Here is a 15,631-nt window from a genome sequence, read left to right as displayed (position 1 = left end):
GTCGCGGTCTGTGAAAACCCAAGCGAACGCGTTAATTCACACCAGGAGCCGCATTATTTTGCTTTTTCACAATTTACTGGATATAATAATTGAATAACCAAGGTGTGCATGTGATTTCACAAACACACACGAATTTGTGAATGTGCAATTTACTTTGTTTTGTAATGTTTTAATAGAGTAAATTCAAAGATGATCTGTGAATGCCTGGCGAAAATATCGAACCCACTGAGAGAGAGATAGAATGCCGCTTATGTCAAAGTGACAGGTTGGGTCAAAGGTCACAAAGGTCAAATAAATCAAAAAGTGACAGGCGGGGGCTGCAAGCCGGGTGACGTCATGAGGTAGTGGGAGGGGGGGCTTTTTTTTTTGGCTGTGAGCCAGTTGAGCGTTGGGATAGGGGTTTATTTGTATATAGTTTATTTATTTATTATAATTATTATAATTTAATTATGTATTATTATTTAATTATGTATTATTATGTAATTATTATTTTATATTGAGTAGAGTGCTTATGAGTGTGGTGTTTTGTCTGCATCCAGCGGGTGCCGAGCAGGGGGGACTGAGCAGGGGGGTTGGTGCGTTAAGGTCCCAAACACTGGGTCTGAGTGGGGGTGGGTTACCTGATGGAGTGTGAGCGTACGCTGTACCACCGTGGTAAGGTCCGTGGCTTTGGAGAATCTGTAGAAAAGGGCTCTGAGAGAGCGATGCTGTGTCTGTTGCGGTACCGTGGTAAGGTCCCATGGCTTTGGATAATCCGCAAAGGACTCGGAGAGAGCGATGCCGGAGAGCTGAGAGTTGTGCTGCGCGAGACTGAAAGAAATCCTGTGAGAATGACCAAGTTGGAGCTAAGAATGAGAGGAGGAGCTGGGTCTGACGTCCAGTAAAAAAACGCTTAGCAGTAGTTTGACCGTCTGTGTGTGTGTGTATGTGTGTGTGAAAGCCGACACCCCCCTGCAGCAGTAGCAGTTTGGCCTTGTGTTTTTCCTCATGCAACCTATGTACATCCCGATAGGTCAAATCCCGGTCAAACTGTAATTTCGGCCACAGATCAAGTTTGACACTTTGTATTTCAGTAAATTTTGTTAAAAGTTTTGTCTTTTCCCCCCGACTCCCCGCCACACATCAAGTTTGACATTTTGTATTTCAGTAAATTTTGTCTTTTCCCCCCGACTCCCCCCATACCGTCTACGCAGTTAAAACGTACATCGAAATAGACAACAGATAAAACTTGACAGGACGTATATTTCTCCTTAAAGAATCCTAAAAAGTAAGCAACCGGTGAAATTTTTATTACCTTGAGAAGGGTCCCCCTCCTTTGGTAAAGAGACACAAGTACCCCACACCCCGTATCATCAAGGCATTGCCCTACTGGAAAGAGAAAACTACATGGGACCTGCATAGAGTAAGTATATTATTTCTTTTACGCGTGTTTTATGATATTTTACGCGTGTTTTATGATAAACACAATACAATAAAATAACTTAAAATAATTATTTTATTTTTAGAGATTCAGCTATTTTGGGTTTGTTTTTTTTTCTCTACGGGAGACACTGCGGATAGAAAACTCCATATAGTGAGTATATTATTTCTTTTATACATATGATAAACGCTATACATTAAAAATAACTTATTCTAATAATAGGTATTCTCTATTATTTTATGTACAAGAGAGACGGCACGGACCGGTCAAGAGAAAATCTACGCAAGACCTGAATCAGCAGGTATGGATGGAGCAACACCCCCCCTCCTATACCTGAAGCGCTATTAAATGAAATAGACAACATCAACAACGCTAATAATGATGAAAATGATGCGGTTTACTTTGCTCAACACGACTCGCCACCCGCAGCGTCTGGTGAAGCGACGGCCCAAGAGCCCTGTTTGCTACCATCCTTAGAGACATTATTAATAACCTTCCGGTGCTGATAGGGTCGGCACCGACCCATTTTTAAGTTTAACATGCATAAAAGCACCACATATATTTGTGCATACTCTTAAAACAAAAGGCTCCATATTGAACCTTTTAGCTTGGTACATATATGACACTCCTTGGACATTCTCAATTAAAAGAAATGGCACCTTTTTGAAGGCAATGGTTATATTTCCTCTGGTTAGAACCCCTATAGTTCTATATAGCACACCCAAGAACCTTTTTTTTCGAAATATATACTGCATCAAAGTTTTTTGACTTTGTCAGGAATCTCTATTTAAACTAAATAAATTAAAACAAAATCAAGGTAAGGCATCCCCACACATGTAAGGTAAGATAAGACCAGTTCAGTTTATTTATATAATTCTCTAGAGGTTTATTTTATCATTATTTTTTATTGAAAACGAGAGGAATGCTGTCAAAAGAAAGGTCCAGAAAGCCACACCAAAAATATTAAAACCAATCTTTTCATGGATAAGGAAGCCTAACAAGGTAACCAAGAAGTAAGAAACAAATTGGATGATAAATAATTGTTTTGAGGGTATCTTATGGCTGATGTACTGTAAGACACGTGCTGCTTGACACCGACCCGTCTAACATAAGAGACAGGAACAGAAAGCTAACATAGGCCGAAGGTTAAGCGTGTTAAATGAAAGGCAGCGGGATAATTCCCCATAATGCCGCACTATAACAAAATCAAACGCGACGTGAAAACGTTTAATAGACCTCAATAAAAATGTCAGGGACGTCTACGACAAACGCAGATTGTTGCCTAGTGGGGAAACTGCCTTTTGGATACCGAAATGTAAAACTAGCAGCATCGCAAAAAGGGTGTTGTAAGTCTTTAAAAATATTTCATCGAATGAATTTGTTAGTGTAACATGAAAGTGTTTCAAAGATGTACAGATGTTTTAAAATGTAATATGAAAGTTTTTCAAAGTAAGATGTACAGATGTTTTAAAATGTAACATGAAAGTTTTTCAAAGTAAGATGTACAGATGTTTTAAAATGTAACATGAAAGTTTTTCAAAGTAAGATGTACAGATGTTTTAAAAAATGTAACATGAAAGTTTTTCAAAGTAAGATGTACAGATGCTTTAAAAATGTTCGGGTGTTTTATTTTCTAGACGCGTTGTACAAAAACGGTTTGTTATGTGTACGCAGCGCAAGCATGTTTGTACAAAGTTTTATGCATTCATTTTGCGAATCAGTTTTGAAATCTAATATGAACGTGGCTTTTATTTTACAAAAACAAAGTTGCAAAAAATTTGTAGGCTCTTTATCAAAGCAGATTTTGTTAATATAACATGAAGTTTTTTTTTATTATTTTCAAAGTTGCACAAGGGTTTTAAAATGTAACATGTACACGTGTGTTTTATTTTTCAAACTTGTACAAAAACGTGTGTGTACATTTATCAAATGAGTTTTAAAATGCAACATGTACAGGTATTTTATTATTCAAAATAAAAGTTGTACATACATTTTGTTATATGTATGCAGCACGGTCATGTTTTTAAAATGTGCTAATATTTGCGGGATGGTGGGAATAAAGCGTATTTAAAAGGGGTACCTCTCGTGGAATCTACCAATCTTTAGCAGCTTTTGAACCCTGAGCCACACGGGGACTGGGGTTTTTAACCGTGAGACTCGACACCTAGCTACGCATTAGATCCTTACTTCAGCAATGGTCCCCATGTACCCAGTGTAGGGTCAGGTCCATCGCAAGAGAATGTCTCCGCCGTGAAAGAACGATCCACCAGCATTTTGTGTATCAACGAATCTGTAATCATTCTTTCCATTCATTATATGCTGAGTTTTCCAAAATTGTTTTTTAGCTGAAGCATCAAAAGCTGTAACTTCGAGTGCACCTGGTTTAATAGCATTTTATTTATAACAGTAGGAGCTTGTAAACTGCATTTAGCGGTCGCATGAAAACACATTAAAAACTTTAAAGAATAAAGCTTTAGTTATTTTTAATAAAGACGGCTTTCTAGTAAATGGTTTTCCTACAAGGTGACCCCGCGGCCTATACTTAAGACATCCGGGCGCCTGATTTGAGATGTTTACTGAGGACGGTATGTTAAGTTAACAGTGGTGACTGAGCTGCACCGTGTTTGACTCTTAATGAAACTTAGACCTAATTCAACAGAACCAGTCGTCATCCACTTTGCAGTGAGATTTCTGTGCGAAATGTGAACAAAGATTCATTTTCTTACTTTACCACTTATCGGATAACAAGGGAAATGGCAGCGGCAATAACCTACACAGTTATTTGTTCCTTCCATATGTATATATATAGCACCGCAGAACGTTTTGCACTTTTTTGCACTATTTGTTTATTGTTTGTTGTGTGTTCTACATGCATGTTTGCACTGGAGGATCTGCTTTTTATTCTCATTGTACATGAGTATAGTGACAATAAAAAGGCATTTCATTCATTCATAATATGTCGGACACAATGGCTCTGAGCACCAGGGAGTCCGCCGTGAGGCGCACGAGCTGCTAGCTGATGTAATGCTGCGAACGGTCGGGGCTCTGACATTCTTAAGGTGCGGCTATCTATCCCCGAGACACTTTAGCCAGGAGCGTGTATATTTGCGCTTATTAATGCTGCAGTGTCAGGGTTTTGCTGACTCTTATAGGAAGCTGGCTAGCAATAACATTTTTAGCTGGTCTTTTTCATTTAGTACATACACGGTTTAGAAGAAAACCTAATCACCATTAAAAAAAATTAATAAATAAACGTACAAAACTATTGAAATCCCCCAGAAGCATGTGCATATTTTTCTGGTTTGCATGTTGTGTGTGTGTGTGTGTGTGTGTGTGTGTGTGTGTGTGGTTACCTAAGCACAGTCGGCCTAGTGTTTGATAGGTGATGGAGAAGCGTACGGTCGTGGGGACAATAAACTACATGCGCCTATGCCAACATGTGTTTAAGTATAGCGACAAACATGGACGCTTTCTTTAACGTAAAACAGTTAAAGGCTCATACGGTTTTGTTTACATTTTTATTTTTTTAATTTCAAGTAGCCTCTAATCACCTTACATTAGTTCTGATTTACTGTAGTCACCAATCAGAGTATTTTAAAACAATGGCACTGAAATGTCACCACATGTTAAAGCTAACAAAGTAACATGATTATATCAGCGGAACAAACCAGTCGCCGGTACGTATAGACAGATCATGTGTTGCTCAACAATCGACAGCATTTTGAAATCTATTTGTATTTAGACAAATATATTGGGAATAAAGCGTTGTGTTTTAAAAGGCAGACATTGAGGTCGAATTTAAATTGGTCACAATTGTATTGTTTTCCGCAGCTAGAAGTGTCGGCTGAGGTTGATTTTAATTGGCATGTCAGTTTAGGATTCTTGCAGTAGAAGTTATGTAGTGAATTGCGGTACTCTGAAATTAAGTGATATGTGTATTAGAATCGTGAAGCGTCATCTTCCTTTGTTTTAGGTTCACCCCGGGCATTTTATGAATTGTAATGTAATATCAGACAGTGTGTGATGAATTTCTGAAGGCCTGTTATAGGCCTATATGACAATTTCGTGGAAACGTCTCATGGAAAAATGTAGTTGCAGTTTGTCAGGACTAAAGACTGGCTAATGTGACATGGTGAACAAGTCCTGTGGTTAAAGAATGCCGGCCTGTTGCTTAAAACATTGTGTTGTATGCCGAATGTTTCTTGCCCATAGACTACATGTTGCTATACTGTTCCTTTATAATATTCAACTATTATTTTTTAAATCATTTAATGAAATAGGTAAATACCTCATCATTGATGACTATGGTCCACCTGAGTGACAAGTAACCCGTCCTGGACAGAGGTTTCTTCAAGGCCTGTTGTGGGAACCCCATGGTGTAGGATTAAGAGAAAGAATACAGGGAGTGGTACAAATGAGCAGTTGTCCTGCCCCCTTTTACTCATTTTGGATGCTTAAATTACTAAATTGTGATTTTAATGCTCATCTGTATGATTCTATGGTCTGAGCGAGTCTCCAGTACTACATGAATGGTAAACTTAAAAACTCTACTTCTCTTAGCTTAATGATATTTTCTTTTACTGTGTACGATTGGTAGAAATGAAAATCGTGATTTGTCTCTCAGCTTGTGTGTGTGTGTGTGTGTGTGTCTGTGTGTGTGCGTGCGGTGTGTCAACAATGGCAATTATTCACTAAATTCTAAACAAACCCACATATAAAACCCCCTCCCCACCCACCCCAGACACCTATAAAACACAGCATTCTTGCTCTCACCCCCCACTCATTTTGTGAAAAAGCATGTCTGTTGCCAAGACTACAGCTCGTGTCTTGAGTCGTACATACTATGACCCCAGCCACCCGGGGTCATACGGAGGGGCCTCCAGACTGCAGAGAGCCGTGCAGGAAGATACGGGGGAAAAAAGTGGCTACTGATGACATCAGAGAGTGGCTGTCTATGCAAGACAGTTATACTTTACATAAGCCGGCTAAAAAGAATTTCCCCAGGAGCAGAGTGTTTAATACCGAGAGCCATGTATCAGCGGCAGGCCGGTTTATGCGACATGCAAGGGCTGGCGATGTACAACGACGGGTTAAAGTATCTCCTTACGGCAAACCCACATATAAAACCCCCTCCCCAACCTCCCCAGACACCAGCCCTTTTCCTGGAGGACATGTCTGAATTTACTTTTGGGTCGATACAGCACAACAAGTCTTCTCCTCAACTTAACCCCCAGCGATCCCCATCCATGACCCTCTATACTTTTGGACAGCGAATGGATACAACGCCACCAGAGCTTCCTCAATACACTCCGCGGCAGGCCGCATCATGGTGCCCGTATGGGGTTCTGTTCCAGTCACAACCTCCGCGTGCGGACTCTGCCCTAATGGATACATCGCGGGTTACTGCATCGATGTTGGATGATTTCCGCGATCGTTTTGCGGCTCCATCATTATCTGGAGATTCTGGGTGTGGCGGCATCACCGTAGCTGCCATGAAGATAATCAAAGGGTCACTTGCCTTTATTCTGGATCGGCTAATCGAAGATGACTTGAAGGCGACCTGTATCGGCTGTACTGTGAAACACCCTAGCCTGCTTCAGCACACGTGTCGCTATGAACCTGTACCGTTTTATTTCTTTAACAATTTTGAAAAGCTGTTCAAAAAGCTGTATAGGCCACGGCTTAAACATATTATCACAAAGGCGGTGGCCATGTTTCACCCTCATACCGCTCCTGTAAAAATACATGCATCAATCGATGTGTTAGTTTCTGAACTTAAAGGCCAAATTAATGTACGGGCCAAATTGCGCGAGCTGAAACGCTTCGCTGAAGACGGTGATTGTGAGTATGCTGTAGATGAGGCGTTTAATGATTTCTGCAATTTGTACACATGCGAGCACCCTATGGCTGGTGTGTAAACGTCTGTCAAAATGTGATTGGCTGCTCATTTTTATATGCTTTCTAAATAAAATGAGTTGAGTCATGAAAACATTGTGTCGTTATTGCTAACAAGTACTTGACCGTGTTTATTTTACGCCATCAAAACCCTGGGTCATTTGGTGGCGTAGATAGATTATACAGGGTGGTACACATGTTGCCTGCTTAAGGGTGACATAATGGGGTAGTTGTACATCGCCAGCCCTTGCATGTCGCATAAACCGGCCTGCCGCTGATACATGGCTCTCGGTATTAAACACTCTGCTCCTGGGGAAATTCTTTTTAGCCGGCTTATGTAAAGTATAACTGTCTTGCATAGACAGCCACTCTCTGATGTCATCAGTAGCCACTTTTTTCCCCCGTATCTTCCTGCACGGCTCTCTGCAGTCTGGAGGCCCCTCCGTATGACCCCGGGTGGCTGGGGTCATAGTATGTACGACTCAAGACACGAGCTGTAGTCTTGGCAACAGACATGCTTTTTCACAAAATGAGTGGGGGGTGAGAGCAAGAATGCTGTGTTTTATAGGTGTCTGGGGTGGGTGGGGAGGGGGTTTTATATGTGGGTTTGTTTAGAATTTAGTGAATAATTGCCATTGTTGACACACCGCACGCACACACACAGACACACACACACACACACACACAAGCTGAGAGACAAATCACGATTTTCATTTCTACCAATCGTACACAGTAAAAGAAAATATCATTAAGCTAAGAGAAGTAGAGTTTTTAAGTTTACCATTCATGTAGTACTGGAGACTCGCTCAGACCATAGAATCATACAGATGAGCATTAAAATCACAATTTAGTAATTTAAGCATCCAAAATGAGTAAAAGGGGGCAGGACAACTGCTCATTTGTACCACTCCCTGTATTCTTTCTCTTAATCCTACACCATGGGGTTCCCACAACAGGCCTTGAAGAAACCTCTGTCCAGGACGGGTTACTTGTCACTCAGGTGGACCATAGTCATCAATGATGAGGTATTTACCTATTTCATTAAATGATTTAAAAAATAATAGTTGAATATTATAAAGGAACAGTATAGCAACATGTAGTCTATGGGCAAGAAACATTCGGCATACAACACAATGTTTTAAGCAACAGGCCGGCATTCTTTAACCACAGGACTTGTTCACCATGTCACATTAGCCAGTCTTTAGTCCTGACAAACTGCAACTACATTTTTCCATGAGACGTTTCCACGAAATTGTCATATAGGCCTATAACAGGCCTTCAGAAATTCATCACACACTGTCTGATATTACATTACAATTCATAAAATGCCCGGGGTGAACCTAAAACAAAGGAAGATGACGCTTCACGATTCTAATACACATATCACTTAATTTCAGAGTACCGCAATTCACTACATAACTTCTACTGCAAGAATCCTAAACTGACATGCCAATTAAAATCAACCTCAGCCGACACTTCTAGCTGCGGAAAACAATACAATTGTGACCAATTTAAATTCGACCTCAATGTCTGCCTTTTAAAACACAACGCTTTATTCCCAATATATTTGTCTAAATACAAATAGATTTCAAAATGCTGTCGATTGTTGAGCAACACATGATCTGTCTATACGTACCGGCGACTGGTTTGTTCCGCTGATATAATCATGTTACTTTGTTAGCTTTAACATGTGGTGACATTTCAGTGCCATTGTTTTAAAATACTCTGATTGGTGACTACAGTAAATCAGAACTAATGTAAGGTGATTAGAGGCTACTTGAAATTAAAAAAATAAAAATGTAAACAAAACCGTATGAGCCTTTAACTGTTTTACGTTAAAGAAAGCGTCCATGTTTGTCGCTATACTTAAACACATGTTGGCATAGGCGCATGTAGTTTATTGTCCCCACGACCGTACGCTTCTCCATCACCTATCAAACACTAGGCCGACTGTGCTTAGGTAACCACACACACACACACACACACACACACACACACACACAACATGCAAACCAGAAAAATATGCACATGCTTCTGGGGGATTTCAATAGTTTTGTACGTTTATTTATTAATTTTTTTTAATGGTGATTAGGTTTTCTTCTAAACCGTGTATGTACTAAATGAAAAAGACCAGCTAAAAATGTTATTGCTAGCCAGCTTCCTATAAGAGTCAGCAAAACCCTGACACTGCAGCATTAATAAGCGCAAATATACACGCTCCTGGCTAAAGTGTCTCGGGGATAGATAGCCGCACCTTAAGAATGTCAGAGCCCCGACCGTTCGCAGCATTACATCAGCTAGCAGCTCGTGCGCCTCACGGCGGACTCCCTGGTGCTCAGAGCCATTGTGTCCGACATATTATGAATGAATGAAATGCCTTTTTATTGTCACTATACTCATGTACAATGAGAATAAAAAGCAGATCCTCCAGTGCAAACATGCATGTAGAACACACAACAAACAATAAACAAATAGTGCAAAAAAGTGCAAAACGTTCTGCGGTGCTATATATATACATATGGAAGGAACAAATAACTGTGTAGGTTATTGCCGCTGCCATTTCCCTTGTTATCCGATAAGTGGTAAAGTAAGAAAATGAATCTTTGTTCACATTTCGCACAGAAATCTCACTGCAAAGTGGATGACGACTGGTTCTGTTGAATTAGGTCTAAGTTTCATTAAGAGTCAAACACGGTGCAGCTCAGTCACCACTGTTAACTTAACATACCGTCCTCAGTAAACATCTCAAATCAGGCGCCCGGATGTCTTAAGTATAGGCCGCGGGGTCACCTTGTAGGAAAACCATTTACTAGAAAGCCGTCTTTATTAAAAATAACTAAAGCTTTATTCTTTAAAGTTTTTAATGTGTTTTCATGCGACCGCTAAATGCAGTTTACAAGCTCCTACTGTTATAAATAAAATGCTATTAAACCAGGTGCACTCGAAGTTACAGCTTTTGATGCTTCAGCTAAAAAACAATTTTGGAAAACTCAGCATATAATGAATGGAAAGAATGATTACAGATTCGTTGATACACAAAATGCTGGTGGATCGTTCTTTCACGGCGGAGACATTCTCTTGCGATGGACCTGACCCTACACTGGGTACATGGGGACCATTGCTGAAGTAAGGATCTAATGCGTAGCTAGGTGTCGAGTCTCACGGTTAAAAACCCCAGTCCCCGTGTGGCTCAGGGTTCAAAAGCTGCTAAAGATTGGTAGATTCCACGAGAGGTACCCCTTTTAAATACGCTTTATTCCCACCATCCCGCAAATATTAGCACATTTTAAAAACATGACCGTGCTGCATACATATAACAAAATGTATGTACAACTTTTATTTTGAATAATAAAATACCTGTACATGTTGCATTTTAAAACTCATTTGATAAATGTAAACACACGTTTTTGTACAAGTTTGAAAAATAAAACACACGTGTACATGTTACATTTTAAAACCCTTGTGCAACTTTGAAAATAATAAAAAAAAACTTCATGTTATATTAACAAAATCTGCTTTGATAAAGAGCCTACAAATTTTTTGCAACTTTGTTTTTGTAAAATAAAAGCCACGTTCATATTAGATTTCAAAACTGATTCGCAAAATGAATGCATAAAACTTTGTACAAACATGCTTGCGCTGCGTACACATAACAAACCGTTTTTGTACAACGCGTCTAGAAAATAAAACACCCGAACATTTTTAAAGCATCTGTACATCTTACTTTGAAAAACTTTCATGTTACATTTTTTAAAACATCTGTACATCTTACTTTGAAAAACTTTCATGTTACATTTTAAAACATCTGTACATCTTACTTTGAAAAACTTTCATGTTACATTTTAAAACATCTGTACATCTTACTTTGAAAAACTTTCATATTACATTTTAAAACATCTGTACATCTTTGAAACACTTTCATGTTACACTAACAAATTCATTCGATGAAATATTTTTAAAGACTTACAACACCCTTTTTGCGATGCTGCTAGTTTTACATTTCGGTATCCAAAAGGCAGTTTCCCCACTAGGCAACAATCTGCGTTTGTCGTAGACGTCCCTGACATTTTTATTGAGGTCTATTAAACGTTTTCACGTCGCGTTTGATTTTGTTATAGTGCGGCATTATGGGGAATTATCCCGCTGCCTTTCATTTAACATGCTTAACCTTCGGCCTATGTTAGCTTTCTGTTCCTGTCTCTTATGTTAGACGGGTCGGTGTCAAGCAGCACGTGTCTTACAGTACATCAGCCATAAGATACCCTCAAAACAATTATTTATCATCCAATTTGTTTCTTACTTCTTGGTTACCTTGTTAGGCTTCCTTATCCATGAAAAGATTGGTTTTAATATTTTTGGTGTGGCTTTCTGGACCTTTCTTTTGACAGCATTCCTCTCGTTTTCAATAAAAAATAATGATAAAATAAACCTCTAGAGAATTATATAAATAAACTGAACTGGTCTTATCTTACCTTACATGTGTGGGGATGCCTTACCTTGATTTTGTTTTAATTTATTTAGTTTAAATAGAGATTCCTGACAAAGTCAAAAAACTTTGATGCAGTATATATTTCGAAAAAAAAGGTTCTTGGGTGTGCTATATAGAACTATAGGGGTTCTAACCAGAGGAAATATAACCATTGCCTTCAAAAAGGTGCCATTTCTTTTAATTGAGAATGTCCAAGGAGTGTCATATATGTACCAAGCTAAAAGGTTCAATATGGAGCCTTTTGTTTTAAGAGTATGCACAAATATATGTGGTGCTTTTATGCATGTTAAACTTAAAAATGGGTCGGTGCCGACCCTATCAGCACCGGAAGGTTATTAATAATGTCTCTAAGGATGGTAGCAAACAGGGCTCTTGGGCCGTCGCTTCACCAGACGCTGCGGGTGGCGAGTCGTGTTGAGCAAAGTAAACCGCATCATTTTCATCATTATTAGCGTTGTTGATGTTGTCTATTTCATTTAATAGCGCTTCAGGTATAGGAGGGGGGGTGTTGCTCCATCCATACCTGCTGATTCAGGTCTTGCGTAGATTTTCTCTTGACCGGTCCGTGCCGTCTCTCTTGTACATAAAATAATAGAGAATACCTATTATTAGAATAAGTTATTTTTAATGTATAGCGTTTATCATATGTATAAAAGAAATAATATACTCACTATATGGAGTTTTCTATCCGCAGTGTCTCCCGTAGAGAAAAAAAAACAAACCCAAAATAGCTGAATCTCTAAAAATAAAATAATTATTTTAAGTTATTTTATTGTATTGTGTTTATCATAAAACACGCGTAAAATATCATAAAACACGCGTAAAAGAAATAATATACTTACTCTATGCAGGTCCCATGTAGTTTTCTCTTTCCAGTAGGGCAATGCCTTGATGATACGGGGTGTGGGGTACTTGTGTCTCTTTACCAAAGGAGGGGGACCCTTCTCAAGGTAATAAAAATTTCACCGGTTGCTTACTTTTTAGGATTCTTTAAGGAGAAATATACGTCCTGTCAAGTTTTATCTGTTGTCTATTTCGATGTACGTTTTAACTGCGTAGACGGTATGGGGGGAGTCGGGGGGAAAAGACAAAATTTACTGAAATACAAAATGTCAAACTTGATGTGTGGCGGGGAGTCGGGGGGAAAAGACAAAACTTTTAACAAAATTTACTGAAATACAAAGTGTCAAACTTGATCTGTGGCCGAAATTACAGTTTGACCGGGATTTGACCTATCGGGATGTACATAGGTTGCATGAGGAAAAACACAAGGCCAAACTGCTACTGCTGCAGGGGGGTGTCGGCTTTCACACACACATACACACACACACAGACGGTCAAACTACTGCTAAGCGTTTTTTTACTGGACGTCAGACCCAGCTCCTCCTCTCATTCTTAGCTCCAACTTGGTCATTCTCACAGGATTTCTTTCAGTCTCGCGCAGCACAACTCTCAGCTCTCCGGCATCGCTCTCTCCGAGTCCTTTGCGGATTATCCAAAGCCATGGGACCTTACCACGGTACCGCAACAGACACAGCATCGCTCTCTCAGAGCCCTTTTCTACAGATTCTCCAAAGCCACGGACCTTACCACGGTGGTACAGCGTACGCTCACACTCCATCAGGTAACCCACCCCCACTCAGACCCAGTGTTTGGGACCTTAACGCACCAACCCCCCTGCTCAGTCCCCCCTGCTCGGCACCCGCTGGATGCAGACAAAACACCACACTCATAAGCACTCTACTCAATATAAAATAATAATTACATAATAATACATAATTAAATAATAATACATAATTAAATTATAATAATTATAATAAATAAATAAACTATATACAAATAAACCCCTATCCCAACGCTCAACTGGCTCACAGCCAAAAAAAAAAGCCCCCCCTCCCACTACCTCATGACGTCACCCGGCTTGCAGCCCCCGCCTGTCACTTTTTGATTTATTTGACCTTTGTGACCTTTGACCCAACCTGTCACTTTGACATAAGCGGCATTCTATCTCTCTCTCCACTGCTAACTTTACTCCAGTCCGCTACCGCATCATTTCATCATAAGAAAGTAAATGTTCCCTTCCTTTAATGCTGAAAAATTGTACCATCGTACAAACACCACAACTTCATAATATTCTGCCAGTTTATGTGTCTATTGGTGATTCTTTTTCGTACTTTCTGTATAAAGAAATAAAATTGATAATGATAAACCTAACTTTATTTGGCTGTCTTATAATGTCTTATAAATGTACTCAGTACTATGAGCTTCTGTATATATTTTGCCCTTTCAGTGTAGCCTATATTATATGTCTGTCATGGTTGCGGGCATCTCGGGCACGGGAACGGGAACGGGGCATGGTGCACAAATAAGGGGCGGACGACCCACTTGCGGCTCCAGGAACAATAGAGGGGTTTATTAAACAAAGACAACAAAAACACAAGAAAACCAAAAAGACCACGAGGGGTCAAAACTAAAACAGGGAGGAATTTACTAGACTAAAACACACAAGGAAAACTAACTAGCACGACACTAAGGTAAACTACAATCAAGGGAAAACCAGAGACAAGACTAGACAAAGGCATAGATGACTTAGACAAAGGCATAGATGACTTAGACAAACCATAGACGAGTGTAGACCTCAGAGACAATAGTCCAGACACGATGAACCAGCGGGGAACAGAACAAAGGCAGGAACTAATATACTACAAGGGGTAATAACTAACACAGGGCAGGTGAGACTGATTAACAAGGACTAGGGAAACAAGACACAGGTGAAACCAATTAACTCAAAGAAACTAACAATCAGGGAAACTAAGAACTAACCAAGAATGCATATCAACACTAGGGAAGTACATAGGAATAACACAGGCAGGGGAACAAGAAACAAAACCGATTACTAAATCAGACACCAGGGTTTAACAAGCACAAAGGAAAAAACCAGGGAACTAAATACAAAAACAGAGGAGGTGGGATTCGAACACAAGACAAGAGGGAACTCAGGACCGAGGGGCAAACAGACAGCACATGCTTAATACATTGAGCCACGAGACCAGACAGGAGACAGGGGAGAACAAGGACTGACGTATGGACGGGATGACCAGCACCACCTGCTGGTCAAATGGGGAAGGGGCACGGAAGGACCACAGCGGGAGGCCGACCCTGACAATGTCATTTTCTTTATGTTAATGAGTTACTTCGATTCCTCGTTATTGAATGAGAACGAAATGAAGTTGGAATCAACGCAGCTCGTTTCGAGCTGAATCACATCGGCACCCTGCTGTGTTTCACCGTTGCTGTCTGCTGGAAGATGTGGACATGTCTGTGAAAATGCTTGGTTTCAGATCAGTGTCATCACCCCAAATTATGCGTTGTTTTGGTGCCAGTGAGTTATCCGTTTAAGAGTACACACACTGTAGACTGTCCACTTACATTGTTCTTAGTCACTCACACGTTTAAAAAGCAGTGCTGCTTCCCAGCATCCACCTGACTGTTTGCTGAGCATAGTGTAGTGAGTTGGGTCCCCTGCTTAATGCTGGATGTGTGAATCACTACCGTGGATCCAGCGCTGCTGATCCCTTCACATCCTGCTCTGAGAGTTTCCCATACCCAGGCCAAGTATGGAGCACCCCTCAACTGTCTGAGATATCACTGTGGCAACACAGGCATGTTCCAGCCTAACCACTGGTTTGAACTGAATTAACCCTTAGGAGTCTGAAGGTGTTTTGGAGCCCTGAAGAGATTCTGACATGTCCTGACATTTGTGTATTTTTCAGTTACTTATAAACATATAAATGTCTAAAGTCTGATAACATTGTATTCAGCAGAAA

At 40.0% G+C, this 15,631-nt stretch overlaps 2 long non-coding RNA genes across 3 annotated transcripts; one reads left to right on the top strand and one right to left on the bottom strand.

Annotated features, from left to right (window-relative positions):
• The first annotated feature begins 423 nt into the window (after nt 1-423).
• LOC140586885 (uncharacterized) lies at nt 424-3,419 on the top strand. 2 transcript variants are annotated; one of them, XR_011988680.1, is made up of 3 exons: nt 424-1,402; nt 1,506-1,573; nt 1,669-3,419. It is a non-coding gene; the product is annotated as an uncharacterized lncRNA (long non-coding RNA). The 2 variants fall into 2 exon arrangements; XR_011988679.1 differs by having other exon boundaries at nt 424-1,573.
• Nucleotides 3,420-11,475: 8,056 nt separating this feature from the next.
• LOC140586886 (uncharacterized) lies at nt 11,476-13,625 on the bottom strand. Its single transcript, XR_011988681.1, has 3 exons — nt 12,647-13,625; nt 12,476-12,543; nt 11,476-12,380 (listed from the first exon to the last, which is right to left on the bottom strand). It is a non-coding gene; the product is annotated as an uncharacterized lncRNA (long non-coding RNA).
• Nucleotides 13,626-15,631: the final 2,006 nt, after the last annotated feature.

The sequence above is a fragment of the Paramormyrops kingsleyae genome, unplaced genomic scaffold (genome assembly GCF_048594095.1).
Source record: "Paramormyrops kingsleyae isolate MSU_618 unplaced genomic scaffold, PKINGS_0.4 ups79, whole genome shotgun sequence".
In the NCBI taxonomy this organism is placed as follows: domain Eukaryota; kingdom Metazoa; phylum Chordata; class Actinopteri; order Osteoglossiformes; family Mormyridae; genus Paramormyrops; species Paramormyrops kingsleyae.
The sequence above is the reverse complement of the archived record's forward strand: the minus strand, read 5'-3'. Positions and strand labels throughout refer to the sequence as shown.